This window comes from Balaenoptera physalus (genome assembly GCF_965194825.1).
Source record: "Balaenoptera physalus genome assembly, chromosome: 3".
Lineage (NCBI taxonomy): Eukaryota > Metazoa > Chordata > Mammalia > Artiodactyla > Balaenopteridae > Balaenoptera > Balaenoptera physalus.
Genome location: NC_138890.1, coordinates 35,412,697 through 35,427,153, shown reverse-complemented (window position 1 = coordinate 35,427,153; position 14,457 = coordinate 35,412,697). Strand labels below are relative to the sequence as shown.

Genomic DNA, 14,457 nt, shown 5'->3' with positions numbered 1-14,457 from the left:
TATTTTTTAAAGTGCCCTTCACAACATTCTTTACTTATAGACTAGGACCTGCTCTACTCTTGCTTGTGTTTTTCTTTCTGCCTATTTTGCCTTTCTCCTCATCTCCACGTTCTAAAATACTCCATATCCACTGATATCATCTCAAAAACTTTCCTCTCTCAGGTCACCTTCCCCAGCTGCCTGACTGGGTATTATATTTTCTTGCTGATACTTAGAGCTTAATCTACATGTATTGTGATTATGCATATGTTTGTTCTACGTATTCATCAATAGTTTAAGATTTTGAAACCACAGATACATCTGAGTCATCCTTAGCTCCCATAGTACAATTATATGCACAAAATAAACATGTTGCCTTGAATGAATTTGAATTTGGCTCCTTAATCTGTGGAAAGAGCATGAAGTTTTGGTTAAATGTATTCTGACCCCCAACAGCTAGAGCCAATCCTAATATGTGTGTACCTGTAGTCTTAAAGTAAGTTCCAACTTGAAAAAAATATGTTCTCAGTTATTATTATAATTCAATCCAATGTTGAAGTGTTTCAAACTACTGTCAAAATCTCACTATGGGGTTTCAGTTGAGTGACTAAGAAGAAAAGACAGAGGAAAGAAAACAAAACATATCTAAAGTTCACGAAAATGTTTTGAGGTCATCTTAAAAGTTATAATGTACTATAGAAAGAGTCTATGAACATGTAAGTAATGACTATACCAATAGCTCCTTTTCTGAGAGAAAAATAACAATGAGGATAATTATTTCTTTAGTACTTGCTCTATAACAAACATGTGCTAAGTACATTAGATTTATAACTTAATTTGTTATATAGTGGTCCTAGATTACTACATAGCACTAATTTGTAATAATCCTATGCATTATTGTGAGCATGCCCATTTTATAGATGAGAAACTGAGTGTGAAAGAAAAATTGCATACTCACCGAGTACACTTCTCCACAATTCCCAATGTTCCTGTAGGAAACAGGGGAATGTAAGTAGTTCTGGACCATGGACTATGTTTGGAATTGATTGGTGCTAATCCAAATATTTAGAATGGGTGTGAGTTTGCTTACCTCTTTCTTCCCCTGGAAGCTATCGGTTGAGATGATGATGCCACAAGATTGAATCACACTGGGCTGCTGAGTTATATGTGGCATTAAGCTACCCTGGAGTCACTGATCTGCAGCAGATTAAATGAGCAAGAAATAAATCTTTGTTGTGTTAAACCACTAAGTTTGGGGGCCTTATTTGTTACCACAACATAACCTAGCCAACCCTAATTAATACTCTGAGACTCCAAAATATATTGTAAGTTGTAATTCTGGGAAAAAAGTTGAGTAATTTTGAGTTAAGTTCAGAGCTTATCATCTTGCACAGTATGCTTCTTGCAAGAAAGCAGTTCCAAGTGGTTTCTCCTGAAGAGGATCGCTCATGTCATGTGTGCAGCATCAACAAAACATCCCCGGCTTTCTTTGGTGGGAACGGTGACTAGTGCCCAAGCCAAAGTCACTCTGTGAAGACCTGGATATGAGGAAAGTTGATACTCTCTGAGATGGCACATTACCCTAATAAGATTGACACTCCAGGAAGTATAAATTCCAGGTGCCCAGGAAGAAGCAGGTTACTGGAGCTCAGACTGAATTCTTTGAATAATGCTGAGCTCAGCTTCCACCTCTCCATGAGACCATCTATGCTACATATGAAGTGTGAGATCCAGAAGAAATGTTAAGGTGCTAAGGCTGTTTCCCATGCTACTTTCCTTTCTCTGTGTCCTTATTATAAATCCACAGCAACAAAGACAATCTGGGGTTGACTCTTTTTGGAAACCATAAAGAGTCTAAGTAATGAAGATACTACTCCTTTTCTAAACAGCATGTTTTCAAAGGCTGGAATGATACTCACATGTTCATTAGCCTAGATGTCCTACAAATTATAGCCTAAGCACAGTGCACTTTTAAAGTGGTGTTTCACAATTACATTTCCAAAGACAGATATCAATTTACAGTTAGTTAGAAAAAGATATCTCAGAACAAATGATAATCTGGGGATTCAGAAATGTTACAAATTGTGTTGCTTTTCTAACTTCCAAGTTTGCTTGTGTGTGTGTCTGTGTGTGTCTCTATCAGAAACTAAAAGGAATGTTGCTGTCTCTTTTCACAAGAAAGCCCAGTTTATCTTTAAAAAGACAGCTTTGCAACTAAAATGACCTAGAAGGACATGTGCTTCTTAGCATACTAATTGCTTTTGCCTTGAGGTGGGAGAAATACCTTGTAGCTGGCTTTGCATTTCCTAAGCTACATATGTAGACACCCCCTAACCAGGAGGGAAATTTCACTTAATGTGCTTTGTGACTTTCAGAAATGATTACACACTGGACCAGCAGGTACCACTACACTTTCAGCATGTAGCTTTGCAAATGTGGTAATTCTTTTTATAGATATGTGACTGCTCAGTTGAAAAATACTGGGAGAAGGGAGGAAAATTCAAGGTTTATGGTCCACGGCAAGCTAGAAAAGTGATAAAAAATTTTTTTTTAACTTTTAATTAATAGTACTTGGTTTCTTCAAACATTCAGATATAAATTATAGATGCCAAGTCCTTATTAAAATGATGAGTTTACTGGCATTAGAATATAAAGTTATACACAATAGGAAAACAATTAAAAACCCGACAGCTTATATTTTCTTTGTTTATAAAAACGAAAGCACCAGAGGGCAGAGAGTGGAAGCAAGAAGAACTACAATACTGCAGCTGATGCAACAAAAACCACATTCACAGAAAGATAGATAAGATGAAAAGGCAGAGGGCTATGTACCAGATGAAGAAACAACATAAAACCACAGAAAAACAACTAAATGAAGTGGAGATAGGCAACCTTCCAGAAAAAAAATTCAGAATAATGATAGTGAAGATGATCCAGAACCTTGGAAAAAGAATGGAGGCAAAGATCGAGAAAATGCAAGAAATGTTTAACAAAGACTTAGAGGAATTAAAGAACAAACAAACAGAGATGAACAATACAATAACTGAAATGAAAACTACACTAGAAGGAATCAATAGCAGAATAACTGAGGCAGAAGAACGGATAAGTGACCTGGAAGACAGAATGGTGAAATTCACTGCTGCAGAACAGACTAAAGAAAAAAGAATGAAAAGAAATGAACACAGCCTAAGAGACCTCTGGGACAACATTAAACGCAACAACATTCACATTATGGGGGTCCCAGAAGGAGAAGAGAGAGAGAAAGGACCAGAGAAAATATTTGAAGAGATTATAGTCGAAAACTTCCCTAACATGGAAAGGAAATAGCCACCCAAGTCCAGGAAACGCAGAGAGTCCCATACAGGATAAAACCAAGGAGAAACATGCCGAGACACATAGTAATCAAACTGGCAAAGCTTAAAGAAAAAGAAAAATTACTGAAAGCAGCAAGGGAAAAATGACAAATATAAAAGGGAACTCCGATAAGGTTAACAGCTGATTTCTCAGCAGAAACTCTACAAGCCAGAAGGGAGTGGCATGATATACTTAAAGTGATGAAAGGGAAGAGCCTACAACCAAGATTACTCTACCCAGCAAGGATCTCATTCAGATTCGATGGAGAAATCAAAAGCTTTACAGACAAACAAAAGCTAAGAGAATTCAGCACCACCAAACCAGCTCTACAACAAATGCTAAAGGAACTTCTCTAAGTGGGAAACACAAGAGAAGAAAAGGACCTATAAAAACAAACACAAAATAATTAAGAAAATGGTCATAGGAACATACATATCGATAATTACCTTAAACGTGAATGGATTAAATGCTCCAAACAAAAGACACAGGCTTGCTGAATGGATACAAAAACAAGACCCATCTATATGCTGTCTACAAGAGACCCACTTCAGACCTATGGACACATACAGACTGAAAGTGAGGGGATGGAAAAAGATATTCCATGCAAATGGAAATCAAAAGAAAGCTGGAGTAGCTATACTCATATCAGATAAAATAGACTTTAAAATAAAGAATGTTACAAGAGACAAGGAAGGACACTACATAATGATCAAGGGATCAATCCAAGAAGAAGATATAACAATTATAAATATATATGCACCCACCATAGGAACACCTCAATATATAAGGCAACTGCTAACAGCTATAAAAGGGGAAGTCAACATTAACACAATAACAGTGGGGGACTTGAACACCTCACTTACACCAATGGACAGAGCATCCAAAATGAAAATAAATAAGGAAACAGAAGCTTTAAATGACACAATAGACCAGATAGATTTAATTGATATTTATAGGACATTCCATCCAAAAACAGCAGATAACACTTTCTTCTCAAGTGTGCATGGAACATTCTCCAGGATAGATCACATCTTGGGTCACAAATCGAGCCACAGTAAAGTTAAGAAAATTGAAATCATATCAAGCATCTTTTCTGACCACAATGCTATGAGATTAGAAATCAATTACAGGGAAAAAAACGTAAAAACCACAAACACATGGAGGCTAAACAATACGTTACTAAATAACCAAGAGATCACTGAAGAAATCAGAGAGGAAATCAAAAAAATACCTAGAGACAAATGACAATTAAAACATGACGATCCAAAACCTATTGGATGCAGCAAAAGCAGTTCTAAGAGGGAAGTTTATAGCTATACAAGCCTACCTTAAGAAACAAGAAAAATCTCAAATAAACAATCTAACCTTACACGTAAAGGAACTAGAGAAAGAAGAACAAACAAAACCCAAAGTTAGCAGAAGGAAAGAAATCATAAAGATCAGAGCAGAAATAAATGAAATAGAAACAAGTAAAACAATAGCAAAGATCAATAAACTAAAAGCTGGTTCTTTGAGAAGATAAACAATATTGATAACCATTAGCCAGACTCATCAAGAAGAAGAGGGAGTGGACTCAAATCAATAAAATTAGAAATGAAAAAGGAAAAGTTACAACAGACACCGCAGAAATACAAAGCATCCTAAGAGACTACTACAAGCAACTCTATGCCAATAAAATGGACAACCTGGAAGAAATGGACAAATTCTTAGAAAGCTATAACCTTCCAAGACTGAACCAGGAAGAAATAGAAAATATGAACAGAGTAATGAAATTGAAACTGTGTAATGAAACTGAAATGTAATGAAATTGAAACTGTGATTAAAAATCTTCCAACAAACAAAAGTCCAGGACCAGATGGCTTCACAGGTGAATTCTACCAAACATTTAGAGAAGAGCTACCACCCATTATTCTCAAACTCTTGCAAAAAATTGCGGAGGAAGAAACACTCCCAAACTCATTTTATAAGACCATCATCACCCTGTTACTAAAACCAGACAAAGATACTACAAAAAAAGAAAATTACAGACCAATGTCACTGATGACTATAGATGCAAAAGTCCTTAATAAAATACTAGAAAGATAATCCAACAACACATTAAAACGATCATACACCATGATCAAGTGGGATTTAGCCCAGGGATGCAAGGATTCTTCAATATACGCAAATCAATCAATGGGATAAACCATATTAACAAACTGAAGAATAAAAACCATATGATCATCTCAATAGATGCAGAAAAAGCTTTTGACAAAATTCAACACCCATTTATGATAAAAACTCTCCAGAAAGTGGACATAGAGGGAACCTACCTCAACATAATAAAGGCCATATACGACAAACCCACAGCAAACATCATTCTCAATGGTGAAAAACTGAAAGCATTTCCGCTAAGATCAGGAAAAAGACAAGGATGTCCACTCTCACCACTCTTATTCAACATAGTTTTGGAAGTCCTAGCCATGGCAATCAGAGAAGAAAAAGAAATAAAAGGAATACAAATTGGAAAAGAAGAAGTAAAATGGTCACTGTTTGCAGATGACATGATACTATACATAGAGAATCCTAAAGATACCACCAGAAAACTACTAGATCTAATGAATGAATTTGGTAAAGGTGCAGGATACAAAATTAATGCACAGAAATCTCTTGAATTCCTATACACTAATGATGAAAAATCTGAAAGAGAAATTAAGGAAACACTCCCATTTACCACTACAACAAAAAGAATAAAATACCTAGGAATATACCTACCCAGGGAGACAAAAGACCTGTATGCAGAAAAGTATAAGACACTGATGAAAGAAATTAAAGATGATACCAACAGATGGAGAGATATACCATGTTCTTGGGTTGGAAGAATCAATATTGTGAAAATGACTATACTACCCAAAGCAATCTACAGATTTAATGCAATCCCTATCAAATTACCAATGGCATTTTTTACAGAACTAGAACAAAAAAATCTTAAAATTTGTATGGAGACACAAAAGACCACGAATAGCCAAAGCAGTCTTGAGGGAAAAAAACAGAGCTGCAGGAATCAGACTCCCTGACTTCAGAGTATACTACAAAGCTACAGTAATCAAGACAATATGGTACTGGCACAAAAACAGAAACATAGATCAATGGAACAGGATAGAAAGCTCAGAGATAAACCCATGCACCTATGGTCAACTAATCTATGACAAAGGAGGCAAGGATATACAATGGAGAAAAGACAGTCTCTTCAATAATAAGTGGTGTTGGGAAAACTGGACAGCTATATGTAAAAGAAAGAAATTAGAACACTCCCTAACACCGTACACAAAAATAAACTCAAAATGGATTAGAGACCTAAATGTAAGACCAGACACTATAAAACTCTTAGAGGAAAACATAGGAAGAACACTCTTTGACATAAATCACAGCAAGATCTTTTCTGATCCACCTCCTAGAGTAATGGAAATAAAAACAAAAATAAACAAATGGGACCTAATGAAACTTCAAAGCTTTTGCACAGCAAAGGAAACCATAAACAAGATGAAAAGACAACCCTCAGAATGGGAGAAAATATTTGCAAACAAATCAACAAAGGATTAATCTCCAAAATATATAAACAGCTCATGCAGCTCAATATTAAAAAAACAAACAACCCAATCCAAAAATGGGCAGAAGACCTAAATAGACATTTCTCCAAGGAAGACATACAGATGGCCAAGAAGCACATGAAAAGCTGCTCACCATCACTAATTATTAGAGAAATGCAAATCAAAACTACAATGAGGTATCACCTCACACCAGTTAGAATGGGCATCATCAGAAAATCTACAAACAACAAATGCTGGAGAGGGTGTAGAGAAAAGGGAACCCTCTTGCACTGTTGGTGGGAATGTAAATTGATACAGCCACTATGGAGAACAGTATGGAGGTTCCTTAAAAAACTAAAAATAGAATTACCATATGATCCAGCAATCCCACTACTGGGCATATACCCAGAGAAAACCATAATTCAAAAAGACACATGCACCCCAATGTTCATTGTAGCACTATTTACAATAGCCAGGTCATGGAAGCAACCTAAATGCCCATTGACAGACGAATGTATAAAGAAGATGTGGTACATATATACAATGGAATATTACTCAGCCATAAAAATGGACGAAATTGGGTTATTTGTAGAGACGTGGATGGATATAGAAACTGTCATACAGAGTGAAGTAAGTCAGAAAGAGAAAAACAAATATCGTGTATTAGCGCATATATATGGAACCTAGAAAAATGGTACAGATGAACCAGTTTGCAGGGCAGAAATTGAGACACAGACGTAGAGAACAAACGTATGGACACCAAGGGGGGAAAGCGGCGGGGGATGGGGGTGGTGGTGTGATGAATTGGGCGATTGGGATTGACATGTATACACTGATGTGTATAAAATTGATGACTAATAAGAACCTGCTGTATTAAAAAAAAAAAAAGTAAGCACCAGCTTTAGGAGATTTTAAAATTCCCCCTGTATAGGACATTATAATCAAGAACATAGCTGGTACCACCATCTTCAAGTAACTAATTTACCATTTTGCCTGCTCAGAATCCATTCCCACTGCTACTGGTAATAGAATGTATTTTATTTGAGAATCATCTCCCCCGCCCTCAGTTCATGTAACTTAATTTATCTGACAGTACCTCTTGTTCAAGGAGATAGTATGTGACCAAGGCTTGTAAATCAGAGCAAAAATGATCCCCTAGTATAAATGGTTAGTTCAGGTATAGAAACAATCCAACTCAGACTAATGAAGTTCAATTCCAAGACATTTGTTGTCATAAAGAAGAGAGACTCTAAATTAGACCTAGAGCTTGGAGAGTGATTTGCCTGAGTGTGAAGCCAACACAAAAGGAAGCTAAAAGACAGAGAGAAATGGCTCTTGATATCACATGAGCCCCTCCATCCAGCTACTACTGTACTACCTGGAGTTTTTCAGTGACTAGAGGCAATAAGGCCTCTTATTTTGCTTAACTGAGTTTGGTTTCAGTTTTAGTCACTTTTATTTGTGTTCCAATTTATGCAATTAAGAAAATCTGGCAAGTAAAACTATACTTGATGACCATGCTTTTTTGGCAGGATCTGAAATTCACATACTACATGTCAATCAACATCTGGAAAAGGCCCATTGCTATTGATAAGACTGATTTCCTTTTGGCTTGCCGTAAACGGTCCATCTCCTGTTTCTCTTTCATTCATTCATTGAGGAAATATTTGAAGTCCACTATGTGCTAGGTTCTTACACTATCATGGGTAATACAAGTCTGTGAACAACACCATAAAGTCCTGACCCTCACACAGTTTTATATCTAGTGAGGGAGGCAGACCATGCTTCATGATAAATAAGACTAGACAGCAAAGGCTGGTGTGGGTGTATAGGAGCACATAGGAGAGCACATAACTCAAATTCAGGGGCTCAGCAAAGGTTCCAAGACGAGGTACCACATAAGACCAAAGGATGTGTACAAGTTGTCACCAACTGTATGCATGAGACAATCTTACTGAAAGAGAAAACACGAAAGGAGCAGCAGGTTTGAGGGGCTGGGGAAGCAGGGAAGTAAAATTTTAGAGAAAGATATCCGAGAGTAAATACTAGGGATTTGGCTCTAGAGTCCTAGAGATGAAGGTTTGTGAATCATCTGCATAATCTTGGAGTTTGAGGCCATGAGAGTAAAGGAGTTTCCCAGAAAGTGTAGAGACTGGAGAAAAGCAGGCTTCATGCAGACTCCAGGGAAAGACTAACATGGTCAAAGGGCCCTGAAAAGGAAACAAAGAACTATCCACAGCAGGAGATAGAAGAACGGCAAGTCTAGCGTCACAGGAGCCAAGAGGACGTGTTTCAAGGAGGAAGTAGTTGTTCTCAACAGTGCCAAACAGTGTAGAGAAGTCAAATAAGGCCTGAAAAGTGGTCACTGCATTTAACATTTGAAGAATGGTTCATATCTCGGTTTTTGAGATCATTTTCAATGGAGTGGTAAGTACAGAAGACAAATTACCATGTGTTAAATGTTTGGTGAATAAGAGGTATTAGATTGGGAAAATTACATATGAATATGAATATATATTTGTTTAAGTTGATAGATATTTGAGGATTTTTAAATTTTTCTTTTAGGAAGAAGTCGGCAGAAGGAGAGGTTTCAGATCTAGGAGAGAAAAAAAATTGCTAATAGATAATTAGGCACAAAGGACACGAGATGGAGATATACAGAAACTAGCTTACCTTTCTCTTTGTACTGAAAAATACAAAGCATGGCATTGCCACGAGCAATATTAAATCTTCACATACCTAAATATTATAGCTCAGCTCAGGTAATCATCCCTTCCTTACCTTCTTTGTCTTCAAAATTCCTGATGGATTCTGGAATCGGATGTTGGCACATTATGCATTGGATGGTTTTACCTCTTCTCTTAAAAGAATAGAAAATAAAGAGAATCTAGGTAAGTAGACATGCCGCTTTCTCATCATACTTTCAGAATTTATACACAGACACATCTTTTTATAGAAAAATAAGTGGGCAAGCGTTCCAAATTGCATGATTTTTTTGACTTTATAAATTACTATGAAAAAACATACACACACCACACAAAAACCTTATCTCTTTCTTTCTGTTTTTATCTACTCTGTCTTTCCAACTACCATCCATCTTTCTTTACCCACTTATTTTCTGTTTCTGATGAGAAAATTCAACTCTGTAATTCCTCCATATTTTATATGTGTATCTTGTGTTTCTTCACTAAATCTCTATTCAGTATATTCAAAATAAAAATGTGGAAATATTTCTTCAGTGGACAATCAGGAATGAAACCTTCAACAGATCCTTAAAAATATATCTCATGAAGTTACTCTATTAACAATATAAATAGGCAGATGTTCTCTGTAAATACAAGTATTTGACTGATTTTAGAAATATACTTTACTCTCCAGGAAAAAACATTTGGATTCTGAATTAAAGCATTCAAGCACAGATAGATTAAATTCAGCAGATAATTAATTAGCTCTTTATACAACTATCTCATATTCCAATCCACAAAAAAATTATACAGTATACAACGTACATTTAATTTGTGAAAAGCTCATTAATTCCATTGCTGTTTTAACCAATGCTCAAAAAGAATATTGAAGATATTGCTACTATATGGCTTAAAGCCGTTAAGTATCTTCCACATTCAATCCAAAGGACATTTCATGACAGATGGAATAAAAATGACATGGAGTTACTGCAATACGAAAATGACCTTATAGTTTGGTAAATTTATAAGCTATTCCCACTTAAAGAACTTTTTAAAAGTATCACAGACATTTTCAATTTCTTGATATATCTTTCTTTGGGTAGATGGAAGAAAGCCAAATAATCACTAACAATCCATCAACCATATACTGGAATTTATGCTTTAACAAACTGACTAAATAATGGCTCACATTTAGGAAAATGGGCTTTTTAAATGGCCTAATTATAGTCCTCAACTATATTTTAAAGATATTTCTTCTGAAGGCTTTAAACACTGTATAATTAGATAGGTAATGCAGTATATCATGCTTTCGCTCTAGGGCAAACAAAACAAACATACCAACTAGTCTAGGAACAAGAACTCCCGAGAAGAGTGAGAGAGAAAGAGACTGGGACACTTCCTAGAAACAGAATGAATCTGGCATATTCCAGCCTCAGGCAGCCAAGGAAGCCACAAAGAAAATCAGAAAACTTAGGACAGAATTACAGATACAGAAATCGTTGTATAATGACAACAATTCTGCCTACTTCGAGGGCAATGTAAATTAAACCTCACAGGCTTCACAGGCAAAAGTAAAATGCATTGCAAAACTAGCCAACATTCTTTTCATGCTAATTCATGTTACTGGATTCTAGGAGGCACTATATACATGAAACTACCTGTCCACAGAAATAGAGAAATGAGACTCAGTATGGCAGGAAATGTGTTCCTTGAAAGGAAATTAGAACATATGGTAGTAGCCAACTCTACTAATTTAGAAAATGAAAGTTTCTTTTGATTTTGAGTTAATCTAACCCTCCACGTTCACAATCAGAGAAATATCGTGACTTAAGTCTTATTTTATCCCTCATGGCACATTAAGGCAGAGAAAACAAAGCACAATCCCATATTTTTAAAATAAGTTCTATATAAACTACATAAATTATTGTAATGATCTTTCACTTTGCTTTTGAATGTGGAGACTTGGCCTTCCTGTAGCAAATTTTGGTTTGGTTTTACTCTAAGCAGCTGCCTCTTTTTAAATGACTCACCGAGCTTATCATATATCAGACAGTTGTTCAAAAACAGACTTGGCCTAGATTATCAAGAGTACAATTCAGTAGCCCATGTAGTATTTTCCAGGAACTTAAAGTTAACATCAACTAAAGTAAAAAATCATCAGCATCAGGTCAGCCAGATTCACAGATGAGCAAAACAAAAAGATTATGTTTTTCACAAATAAAAGGTCACCTTTCAGAATGAAAATGCTTTGTGTGATCATGCAAAAGTAACCCATGTATTCATTTGTTTATCATTTTTTTTGCTTGTTGAGGCAAAGGGATTAAGAAACCAGCGATATTTTTCTTCATCATGGTTTATATTTATGTACTGTATCTACATTTGGAAAGGGTTGTTGGGTAACTATGAGTAGAAGGCAACTCTGGCAAGGTAAAGTAAACTTACATAGGGAATTATAAAAAAGGAAAAAATATGAAGCACCAGACTTCATAAAGGGCAGGCACAAGAGAAGCTTGAGGAACTAGGGAGCAGAAACAATTGGATAATCACTTTAGGCCATCCTTCCATGAACTGCTCAGGATTCAATTTCTCAGGAGAAAAACCTGAGTTTGGGTTTCATGTCCATCTCTTGGTCGGTTGAGCATAGGTTTAAAAGTCCCCCAAAGATTATACGTAATGAAGATATGCAGCAAGGGAGAGAATTTATAATTGGGTATCTGGCCTGTAACTTACAGATACCCTTGGATAAATTTATTCTGTACTAAAATCATCCATAGTTTCTTTTCCTTGCAAATAGGAAGACAGAATAATCAGCTTTCACACCAGTAAGCCTATATTGTACTTGCCTATAATATATCAGATAATACATAATATAAATTGGGAATTGAAAATTAAATCAAATTAGGTTGTTAAACTCAAGGCACTACTAATAAAAATAGGAAAGGCAACTAAGTTTACAGTACAATAACAGCTATGCTAGATGCATATGGTTAATGGAATTTTTGATGAAGCAATTTGTGATATTCTACAGGAAAGAGAAAACAGATCTCTAGGCAGAGAAATGTTACGTGGCCCACCATGCATGTCAGTGTGACAGTTCACCATTGGAAAGCAATGGTAAGTGTTTGTGAGTTGACCATAAACTCAAATTTAAGGTTGGCTACCTTCTTTTGTCATAACATTCCTGATGCACTAACTCCTCCCATTTGTCAGATTATTCCTCTACCCACTGCAGAAGAGATCATTTTACTGCTAAAACACGGAGAAAACAACAATGACGACAACAACAACAACAAAACAACTCTCTTGAACTTTAGAGGACATTGAAGAACTCCCTGTGGTATCACGGTATGTGTGTGTGTGTGTGTGTGTTTGTGTGTGGTGTGTGTAGGGATATCTTTTCCCATATGTAAATACACCCTCAGAGATTTCTCTAAAATAATCCAGCTATACAATGCCTCTAAATGTTTGAAAAACTAAGTAGTTACAAACACATGAAATATTTGAAAATTTATTTCTGGACTACACCCTATGAGCAATTATTTATATCCTTAAAGATGTTATATTTTAATATTTTTAGTGCAATAAAGGAACTCACAGTCTATTAAACTTCAAAACTTGCTTCTAATCCAGGGCATCCCCTGTGACTTTTTAAATAAATTTTAATGCATTATTTGTGATTAAGAGTAATAAAGTAGCAGAGTTTATTTAAAACACAATAAAAGGCTTATTAAACATTGGTAAATTGCTTGGGATTCTTCAGGGAGACTTCTTTTCCTTCTCCTGAAATAGTGCTCTCCTTCTCTGCAGAGTTTCATGAACTTTATACACCTTGAGTGGGATTAGAATTCCTGCTGCTACAGTAGAAAGCTACTTTCAAAGTGTTTTTTTCATAAATGGCTAGTATCCCAATAGAATAAATTGAAAAGGTCATTGAGAAACCTTTGGAATCCCAGCAGAACAGGCAGGAGTGAGGCAACTGAATCCTAAGAAGAATTCGACCATGTTGGTCCACACTGTTTTTCATCCATTCTATCATGAAAATTAACATGGCAACAATATTTTCTTTTTCTCGGAGGCTCTTGCAACTCCTCTCCTCTGAAAACCACACATATTTTCCTCCTGATGAAGCCAGTTTGCTAATCAGCCAAGGTGCACTAAAAAGTCAAGTGCAATCAGGTATTAAGAGACAAGTGATTAGGGAAAGTATTTAAGAATCATAAGCAGAAGTCATATTAAATGTAAATGCTTCTGTTTCTAAACTTAGAAAGTTTTGCTTTGTGACATTTAATTTCTGTTCTCACCTATATTACCCATCTGCTATTCTACTTAACATTCTACATTCACTCCCAATGTCAGCCTCTCCTATTGGTTTACGTCACTATGAAGCTAGTTCCTCTCCAGCAAAGTAGGTCTTAAAGCAGTTCTAGTGAAACCTTGTGGGGTCTAAATAGATGAATTATTTAGCCACTAGTCAATATGCTTTAAGTTCAGTTTCTTGATTATAAAATGAAAATATCACTTTTTAAAACATGAATCTTTAATATAGTCAAATCAAGGTATGTTTCATGGGAACAAACTTACGTTCCAATAACTTTTCAAGCTAACACATGGTAATAATGATTGAGACAGACATACTTAAAGACTATTCTGACATTGACCCGTGGGAACTAAATGTGGACCATGTTCACAGGCTTAAAGATTCTTCCATACAAATAGCATGTGTTTAAGATAGGCATTCATCATACAGAGACTTCTTTCTACCTTGTCTCTGACAATGTAAAGTGTAGAGAAATATAATTCATCAACACTAGGAAAGGTTTAAGGATTGCAAGCTAAATGAAAACTGTTTTCCCCTAAAACAGTGTTTCTCA

At 35.8% G+C, this 14,457-nt stretch overlaps 1 long non-coding RNA gene across 1 annotated transcript in view; it reads right to left on the bottom strand.

Moving 5' to 3' along the window:
• LOC309658248 overlaps positions 1-14,457 on the bottom strand; it is a 428,936-nt gene that overhangs the window by 392,486 nt on the left and 21,993 nt on the right. Inside the window, exon 2 of the long non-coding RNA XR_014262137.1 lies at positions 9,642-9,762. This is a non-coding gene — a long non-coding RNA (uncharacterized lncRNA). The remainder of the gene's footprint in view (positions 1-9,641; positions 9,763-14,457) is intronic.